Genomic DNA, 8,867 nt, shown 5'->3' on the forward strand with positions numbered 1-8,867 from the left:
GTAGTTGAAAACAAACTTCCTCGAACCCCCAAAATCTATTAAGTTAAAACAACTTTCAGAAATAAAACTTACTTTCCTGCAGCTCCGGGCCCAACTCCTAAGTCCAGGCAACAAACTAAAAGAAGTAGTGCCCTGTGCGCTGGAGGGGAAAGAGGTCATGGCTCCTCCCATTTCCCTGCCCACCACTCCCTCCTCTTTCAACCCCAAGCCAGAGGAAAGAACAGAAGGGACACAGTTGAGGAGGGGCATCACCTCGAATTACAAAGTATATTACAAAGTGACTCAAGCACAAGGTTGCAGCGCATTCTCTCCCACCTTGACACCCAAAAGCAGCACAGGTCCTTGTGGCTAGTGAGAGGAACCACTTCCGCCTCTTCCTGCCTAGGTCACCAGAGCCTGAGGCACCCAAATCTGGGAACCAAGCCAGCTTTCCCCAGCCTCTGTTCCCATGCACATACATCCACCTCTGGGACCTGGGGGTGGGGTGAGGGAAGACGCAAGTATTTCCAGGTTTCCTGGCCATAATTAGCATCTAGCTAGTACTTAATCCCAAAATCATTTTTAGTAAGAAAATTATATTTTCTTTCAGGTAGTATCTCGCTCTAATTCCACTTTCAAAAATCTTCCCATGATGATTCTTTGCAACTGTCAATTTGAAAAAACACTTACCTGACAGTGGCCCAGACACAAGGAACATAATCAAAATGACTGGAAAAAAAAAGGAAAGCAATACTCTATCTAGGCATGAATCCTAAAACAGACTCACGGTTAATGTAGAAGCCTGCGTCAAGAACACTCACTAGCAATACTGGCTATGAGCAATAACCCACGTGCCCTGCATTTCGAGGATTGTTAAATACATCACACAGGAACACCTCACAGCCATTCCAAACATCAAGGCAGAGCCACCACACTTCATTGAGTCAAAGATGCCGTCATTTACAAATCATATCATTGTCTCATATATATGCCAAGAAAAACTCTGCCATATAACAATGACATGCCATCACATGACATGTCCCAATTTCAGGCCTCCTCAAAGCTCTTGTCCTGTTTCTGACTCCTCTGCCTGTCTCAGGCTGGCTGGGACACACAACCTTGGAAAAAGTCCCTTTGTGTTATTTTCCCTCTAGAAATTACCCATATTTAACATCTGCCATTTGATGAAACCATCTTCGGCCACCTCAGCTCCCAAGGAGCCTTTTCTGACTCCTGCAACCTCTGCTGTCTCTGTCATTAGCTGGTGCTCTCCCCTTCCAAATGAACAGGGAGCATCAGAGACAGAGGCTGGACACATCTTTCCACTTACTGTCACGCACAGCACAGGGACAGAGCAACACAGACAACGACAAACACATACCTCCTGGGAACTGTTCCAAGGACTTTACAAATATTAACTCAGTAATGCCTCGCTACAACTCCAGGAGGCAGGTATTACTACCTCTCCATTTTCAGAGGAGGTAAACTGAGGTCAAGGCAGGGGCAGGCCTCGAACTCAAGCCGTCTTACACAGTCCTCACTCTTAACCTCTATGCTGCGTTCACTCTACACAACAGCCATGTACATATCATAGACATTTATTATAAAAGTTATTGTTAAAATGAAAACATAGGCCGGGTGCGGTGACTCACGCTTGTAATCCCAGCACTTTGGGAGGCTAAGGCGGGTGAGCTCAGGAGGTCGAGACCAGCCTGGCCAACATGGTGAAACCCCGTCTCTACTAAAAATACAAAAATTAGCCAGGCATGGTGGCGGGCGCCTGTAATCCCAGCTACTCAGGAGGCTGAGACAGGAGAATCGCTTCAACCCGGGAGGCGGAGGTTGCAGTGAGCCAAGATTGTACCACTGCACTCCAGCCTAGACAACAAAACAAGACTCTGTCTCAAAAAAAAAAAAAAGAAAGAAAGAAAATACATATACACAGGGAAAAAAATTCACACCATACAAAATGGTATGCAAAGAAAAAGCTAACTCAGCCTAACAGCCTGGTTTTCTGGGGTCTCATCCCAAAAACAACCACTGTTTCTTTTCTGTCATTCCAGAAATTATTTCTGCACTTATAAACCTATTTCATGTGTATCTCTCTATCTATCTATCTATTGAGAGAGGGAGACATTATTTATTTTATTTATTATTTTTGAGATGGAGTCTCGCTCTGTCACCCAGGCTGGAGTGCAGTCGCACGATCTCTGCTCACTGCAACTTCCGCCTCCCAGGTTCAAGCAATTCTCCTGCCGCAGCCTCCCAGGCAGCTGGGATTACAGGCACCCACCACCATGCCCGGTTAATTTTTGTATTTTTAGTAGAGATGGGGTTTCACCATGTCATCAGGCTGGTCTCGAACTCCGGACCTCAGGTGATCTGCCCACCTCAGCCTCCCAAAGTGCTGGGATTACAGGCGTGAGCCACCATGCCTGGCCTATATATATATTTTAAAACAAATAAGCACATATTACTTCAAAAGTGGAGAAATTTGTTTAAAATTAGAAAAGAGGCCGGGCACAGTGGCTCAAGCCTGTAATCCCAGCACTTTGGGAGGCCGAGATGGGCAGATCACGAGGTCAGGAGATCGAGACCATCCTGGCTAACACAGCAAAACCCCGTCTCTACTAAAAAATACAAAAAAAAAAAAACTAGCCGGGCGAGGTGGCGGGCACCTGTAGTCCCAGCTACTCGGGAGGCTGAGGCAAGAGAATGGTGTGAACCTGGGAGGCGGAGCTTGCAGTGAGCTGAGATTGGGCCACTGCACTCCAGTCTAGGCGACAGAGCGAGACTCCGTCTCAAAAAAAAATAAAATAAAATAAAATAATAAAATTAGAAAAGCACAAATGGGCAAATATACGTTGTTCTGCACCTTGCTTTTTTCACTGATTATTTCTCTGAGCTTGATCTACATCTGCACCTGTGCTGTTTTGATTAAATTCTAAGATGTACATATTTTTACATTTTAACTTCGTGGTTTTTCTTGAAGTCAGAGAATCTTAGTGTGCTTGGACTTCATCAGGAAACAGGATCACAAAAAGCTTTTAAACCTATATAAGACAGCGGGAGTTACCTTGGCAGCCATGTGCAGGCTGAATCAAGAAGCAGAGGCCAGGTGAGGTGGCTCTCGCCTATAATCCCAGCACTTTGGGAGGCCAAGACGGGCGGATCACCTGAGGTCAGGAGTTCGAAACCAGCCTAGCCAATACAGTGAAACCCCCATCTCTACTAAAAATATAAAAATTAGCCGGGCATGGTGGTGCATACCTGTAATCCCAGCTACTTGGGAGGCCAAGGCAGGAGAATCACTTCAACCCAGGAGGTGGAGGTTGCAATGAGCTGAGATCACGCCACTGTACTCCAGCCTGGGTGAGAGAGAGACTCTGCCTCAAAAAAAAAAAAAAAAAAAAAGGTAATTCATATTTTGAGGCCAGCGCGGTGGCTCACGCCTGTAATTCCAGCACTTTGAGAGGCCGAGGTGGGCGGATCACGAGGTCAGGAGTTCGAGATCAGCCTGGCCAATATGGTGAAACCCTGTCTCTACTGAAAATACAAAAATAAACCGGGCATGGTGGCACTCGCCTGTAGTCCCAGCTACTCAGGAAGCTGTGGCAGAAGAATCACTTGAACCCGGGAGGTGGATGTTGCAGTGAGCGGAGAGCCTGCCACTACACTCCAGCCAGGGTGACAGAGCAAGATTCCATCTCAAAAAAAAAAAAAAAAAAACCAGAGAGACCTGCCAGGTGACATGTGACATGATGCCACACATACCAGAGGTAAGTACCTACATCAAAGGGTTGTTGTGAGGATTGAACAAGGCAATACAGACAAAGCCCTCAGCATCAAACCTCATTAGCACAGTGAGTCGAAGGACTCAGCACAGGACCTGAAGTGCTGTTAGTGCCTAGTTAGACATTGTTATCAGTTATTTCAAGGACTGGTCCCACTTTCCAATGTCATTTCCCTCTACTCCTTATTCACAGCTGTCCAGACTCTACCCTCAATCTCCTGCAGCTCAAATACCTCATGCTTGCTCTCACCTTCACACCTTTGGACGTGTCATGCCCCTGCCCAAGAGTCCTCCCCTCTTGCTGTGGCACTGCACTTACTTTTTCCCACGGTACTCAGCTCAAGAACAGCCTTCTCCAGGAAGTCTCCCTAGAACTGCAGGCTGGATTTCCTGGATGAACAGTTTAGGAGCAGCTTATCTGTCATTACTTCCCAATGTCTATCAGCTTATTCAATGCAACCAGAAGCAAGCAGTTTCATGGGGACTGATTATTTAGGCTATCTAAGCTCAAAGAAGACTGATGTATGAACCAGAGGCCAGTTACTAGTTTATAAACACCAACGAGAGCTAATACTCTCATTGAATACTTATCACAGGTGCCAGGGAGTGTGCTCGGAGCCCTTACTGCAACACTAAGAGAAAGGTGCTACTATTATCCCCATTCTACAAATCAGAAAACTGAAAGATTAGCCAGCATCCCAAGACCAGGATCTGATCCAAGCAGCTTAGATGCAGAGCTCTCAACCACTCACATTCTCTCCTTACCAAGAAATCTCCACATGCAGCTATCTTCTACTCAGATGGTACTGGGAGGACAGACGCTAAGCAAGGGAGAGACCCTCGAAGCCAGAGGCAACAACAGGGACACGCCCATCTGTGCGTTAGTGCAGATGGCTTTGTGGAGGGAACACTGCACACTGCTCCTCTGGTCAGGGCCCCAGACAGTGCTACACACACACCACTTAATTCCTCTCTTGGACCTGCCACCCCAATTTCCAGACACTGTCCCAATCCTCTCCCAGAAGCACAAGTATTTCTTCTGAGGATACAAAATTAAGTTTAAGCTTTCTGGCTACAAACGCATTCCAAGCATGCCTTCTTGGGGTTATAGCTGGGTCAGTTTGGTTGAATTTAAAGTTTTCCCTGAGATTCTTCAAACTACATTTACAAAATATCTTTCGACTTATATCTTTTCTATAGATAGCTAATATGTGTAACATTTATTCTGATGTCATTCTCAGACGATCATTCATTCCTTCAACAAATACTTCATCATTTCCAATGCACTGTGTTCTAGGCCCTGGAGATCAAAGCAGTGAACAAGACAGGCAAGATCTCTGAAAACTGGGAGAGGTTACTTGGTGTCTCCCCTTCTAGGCACTTATGATACTTTATGACAATTGCTTATTTGGCATTCTTCCCAGGATGTGCTGTTAGGCTCTGTATTCTGATCTTCCAGTAAAGTAACTGGGCCATACTGTAGGTACTCCACAAATGTGAGCTAACTCAATTCATGACTAAATTCACTGGGTTCCTTTCACATCCAGAGTAGGACCACGTTAATTCTGAAATCCCTTAGGAAAAAGGTACAAAGTCTAAATCAATGTGTAGGCATAGAAAGCAAATGGCAAATACAATCCATATCAAGAAGGAAGATGTGATTCATCAGCTGTTAAGAACCTCAGAGTCAGGAAGGACAGGACACTTTGATAAGTGATATTTATTTATTTACTTACTTATTTATTTTGAGACAGGGTCTCACTCTGCTGCTTGGGCTGGAGTACAGGGGCAAAATCACAGTTTACTGAATCCTTAACCTCCCAGGCTCAAGCAATCCTCCCGCCTCAGCCTCCCAAGTAGCTGGAAAGACAGGCACGGACCACCACACCTAGAAAATTTTGGGGTCTCACTATGTTGCCTAGGCTGATCTCAAGCAATCCTCCCACCTTGGCCTCCCGAAGTTCTGGGATCACAGACATGAACCCCTGTGCCCAATCTAAAATTCATTTTTTTAAGAGACGGAGGTCTCACTATGTTGCCCAGGCTGGTCTCCAACTCCTGAGATCAAGTAAAACTCCCACCTTGTCCTTGCAAAGAAATGATATTTTCTTTTTTCTTTTTTTTTTTTTTGAGATGGAGTCTCAATCTGTCGCCCAAGCTGGAGTGCAGCAGTGCGATTGCGGCTCACTGCCTCCTGGGTTCACATCATTCTCCTACCTCAGCCTCCAGAGTAACTGGGACTACAGGGGCCCACCACCACACCCGGCTAATTTTTTTGTAGTTTTTTTAGTAGAGATGTGGTTTCACCGTGTTAGCCAGGATGGACTTGGTCTCCTGACCTCATGATCTGCCCGACTCGCCCTCCCAAAGTGCTGGGATTACAGACATGAGCCACTATACCTGGCCAGAAGTGATATTTTCTTCACCTGGAGAAAATATGGCCTCAGGAATATGTCCAGGGGTTACTGAGCAGGAGAAAAAGAACTGACTTGCAGAAAAGTCTGAGTCGAGGGTCACTAAGTGGTGGCAGAGGTGAGGAAATGAGGTAGTTCTCTACCCAGGATTCATATACTGGAAGAGTGGGAAGGAACATGTTTTGGAGGGGAGGGTAAGAGGTACAAAGCTAGGCTTCAGAAAATGCCCCAAGGTATATGTATGAAGAGAAGCAGTAAAGACAAACGAGAAAATACAGTCACAGATTTCAGGAAATGACCACACTAGTTTCAAGTCAAGAAGGCCAATCAAGGCTGGGCATGCTGTCTCACGCCTGTAATCCCAGCACTCTAGGAGGCCGAGAAGGGTGGATCATTTGAGGTCAGGAGTTCAAGACCAGCCTGGCCAACATGGTGAAATCCTATCTCTACTAAAAATACAAAAATTAGCTGGGGGTGGTGACACAGACCTGTAATCCCAGCTAGTCGGGAGGCTGAGGCAGGAGAATCGCTTGAGCCACTGAAGCCAGAGGCTGCAGTGAGCTGAGATCACGCCACTGCACTCCAGCCTGGGCAACAGAGCAAGACTCTGTCTCAAAAAAAAAAAAAAAAAGAAAGAAAGAAAAAGAAAAAAGCAGGCCAATCAATGGGAGATTCACGAGAGGAAGAAAGAATAGCTCACCATGCCAAATACCTGAGATCAAAGTCAAGGAAAATGATTAAGCAATGGCCACTGCATGCATCAATTAGGGGACCCTCAAGAGGGCAGTTTCAGTAGAGTTAAAGACATTTCAAGCACAAGCACAACCTGTTGCTGTTTTTCCTTATCCAAACACAACATTCAGGCTCTCTGTGAACTTACACTTCAGAGAAAACGGCAACCTGCTTTTCAATAACTCCAAAACAAATCAATTCCTTATCTAAATCAACATTTTTTTGCCTACCTAAGAAGATCATTTTTCACTAAGGACAAAGTCACAGGAGGAAAAAAGAGAGAGTGATTGGCTGGGCGTGGTGGCTTACACCTGTGATCCTAGCTTCGAGGGAGGCTGAGGCAGGAGAATCGCTTGAACCCGGGAGGTGGAGGTTGCAGTGAGCCAAGATTGCACCACTGCACTCCAGCCTGGGGGACTCCAACTCAAAAAAAAAAAAAAAAAAGAGTAGACACCCAACCCATGAGATATCCCAGCCTGCTAGCTTTCAGAAACAATTATTTTCCTACAGACTTGGAAGACCCACTTGACACATGGATCCTGATGTATTAGGCTATAGGTTTTCAACAGAATAAACATTTACTAAAATTTTCACAGAATCATGTGCAATTTGCTTAAAAAAAAAAAAAAGGATGCTTAAAACATGGTCTTCCAAAAATCCGGAGATAATTTTAGATTGAAAAATCTAGGCTTGCCAAGGGAATCTGAGAACTTTTCTATCTTGGTCTCCAATGCTAACCTACGTATTTGTGTGCAAAAATAGAGGAAGATTAGAATCTCAAATGCCAGACTGAAAAGTTGCCACAACAAACCTGAACTCTTCATATGGAGTTTGTTATCTTGTCAGCAAGAAAGCAAATGAAACGGCAATAAACTAAACTTTTTGTTTTAAAGATAAAAAGAAAAAAAAATCTCAAACATGAAATATTCCCTGGACTTGTATTGGAAAATGATTTCTTTCTAAAACAAAATATTGTGAAGATATTGTGAAAAGAAAATACTGTGATTTTTAAAGAAACTTGAAAACATCTAAGCATACACAAAATCTAAATATGAGCTTTGTAAGTAGCCCTTACAAACATATACTTAGAACTTTTGGTCTAAAATATGATAAAATGATAAAGTTTACATATTATTGAATAAATCTGGAACTGACTAGCCATTTAGAAAATATTTCATATTTTAAACCAAGAATGAATTTTAGGTAGACTAAAGGCAAAAAATTAAACCCATGAAATGATGAGAAGCAAACATGAATTTCTTTTTGTTTTTTTTTTGAGACGGAGTCTCACTCTGTTGCCCAGGCTGGAGCACAGTGGCATGACCTCAGCTTACTGCAACCTTCACCTCTGGGGTTCAAGCGATTCTCCTGCCTCAGCTTCCCAAGTAGCTGGGACTACAGAAGCGCGCCACCATGCTTGGCTAATTTTTTTTGTATTTTTTTAGTTGAATCCGGGTTTCACTACGTTGGCCAGGCTGGTCTAGAGTGATCTGCCCGCCTCAGCCTCCCAAAGTGCTGGGATTACAGGCATGAACCATCGCACCAGGCCAGAATTTTTTTTTTATGACAATGAGACAGAAAAATTTTTCAAATATGTCAAAGGAAAATAAACACTTCCTTTTTTTTTTGAGACTTTGAGACGGAGTCTCGCTTTGTCGCCCAGGCTGGAGTGCAGTGGCAGGATCTCGGCTCACTGCAAGCTCCACCTCCCAGGTTCATGCCATTCTCCTGCCTCGGCCTCCAAGTAGCTGTGACTACAGGCGCGCACCACCACGCCCGGCTAATTTTTTGTATTTTTAGCAGAGATGGGGTTTCACCGTGTTAGCCAGGATGGTCTCGATCTCCTGACCTCGTGATCCGCCCGCCTCGGCCTCCCAAAGTGCTGGGATTACAGGCGTGAGCCACCGCGCCCGCCTATGTATTCTTTTTTTTTTTTTTTTTTTTTTTTT

At 44.7% G+C, this 8,867-nt stretch overlaps 1 protein-coding gene across 1 annotated transcript in view; it reads right to left on the bottom strand.

Annotated features, from left to right (window-relative positions):
• KIAA0355 (KIAA0355 ortholog) overlaps positions 1-611 on the bottom strand; it is a 92,169-nt gene extending 91,558 nt beyond the window's left edge. Inside the window, exon 1 of the mRNA XM_025368493.1 lies at positions 73-611. The gene's annotated coding sequence lies outside the window, so the exon portion shown is untranslated. The remainder of the gene's footprint in view (positions 1-72) is intronic.
• Positions 612-8,867: the final 8,256 nt, after the last annotated feature.

Source organism: Theropithecus gelada, chromosome 19 (genome assembly GCF_003255815.1).
Source record: "Theropithecus gelada isolate Dixy chromosome 19, Tgel_1.0, whole genome shotgun sequence".
NCBI classification, from domain to species: domain Eukaryota; kingdom Metazoa; phylum Chordata; class Mammalia; order Primates; family Cercopithecidae; genus Theropithecus; species Theropithecus gelada.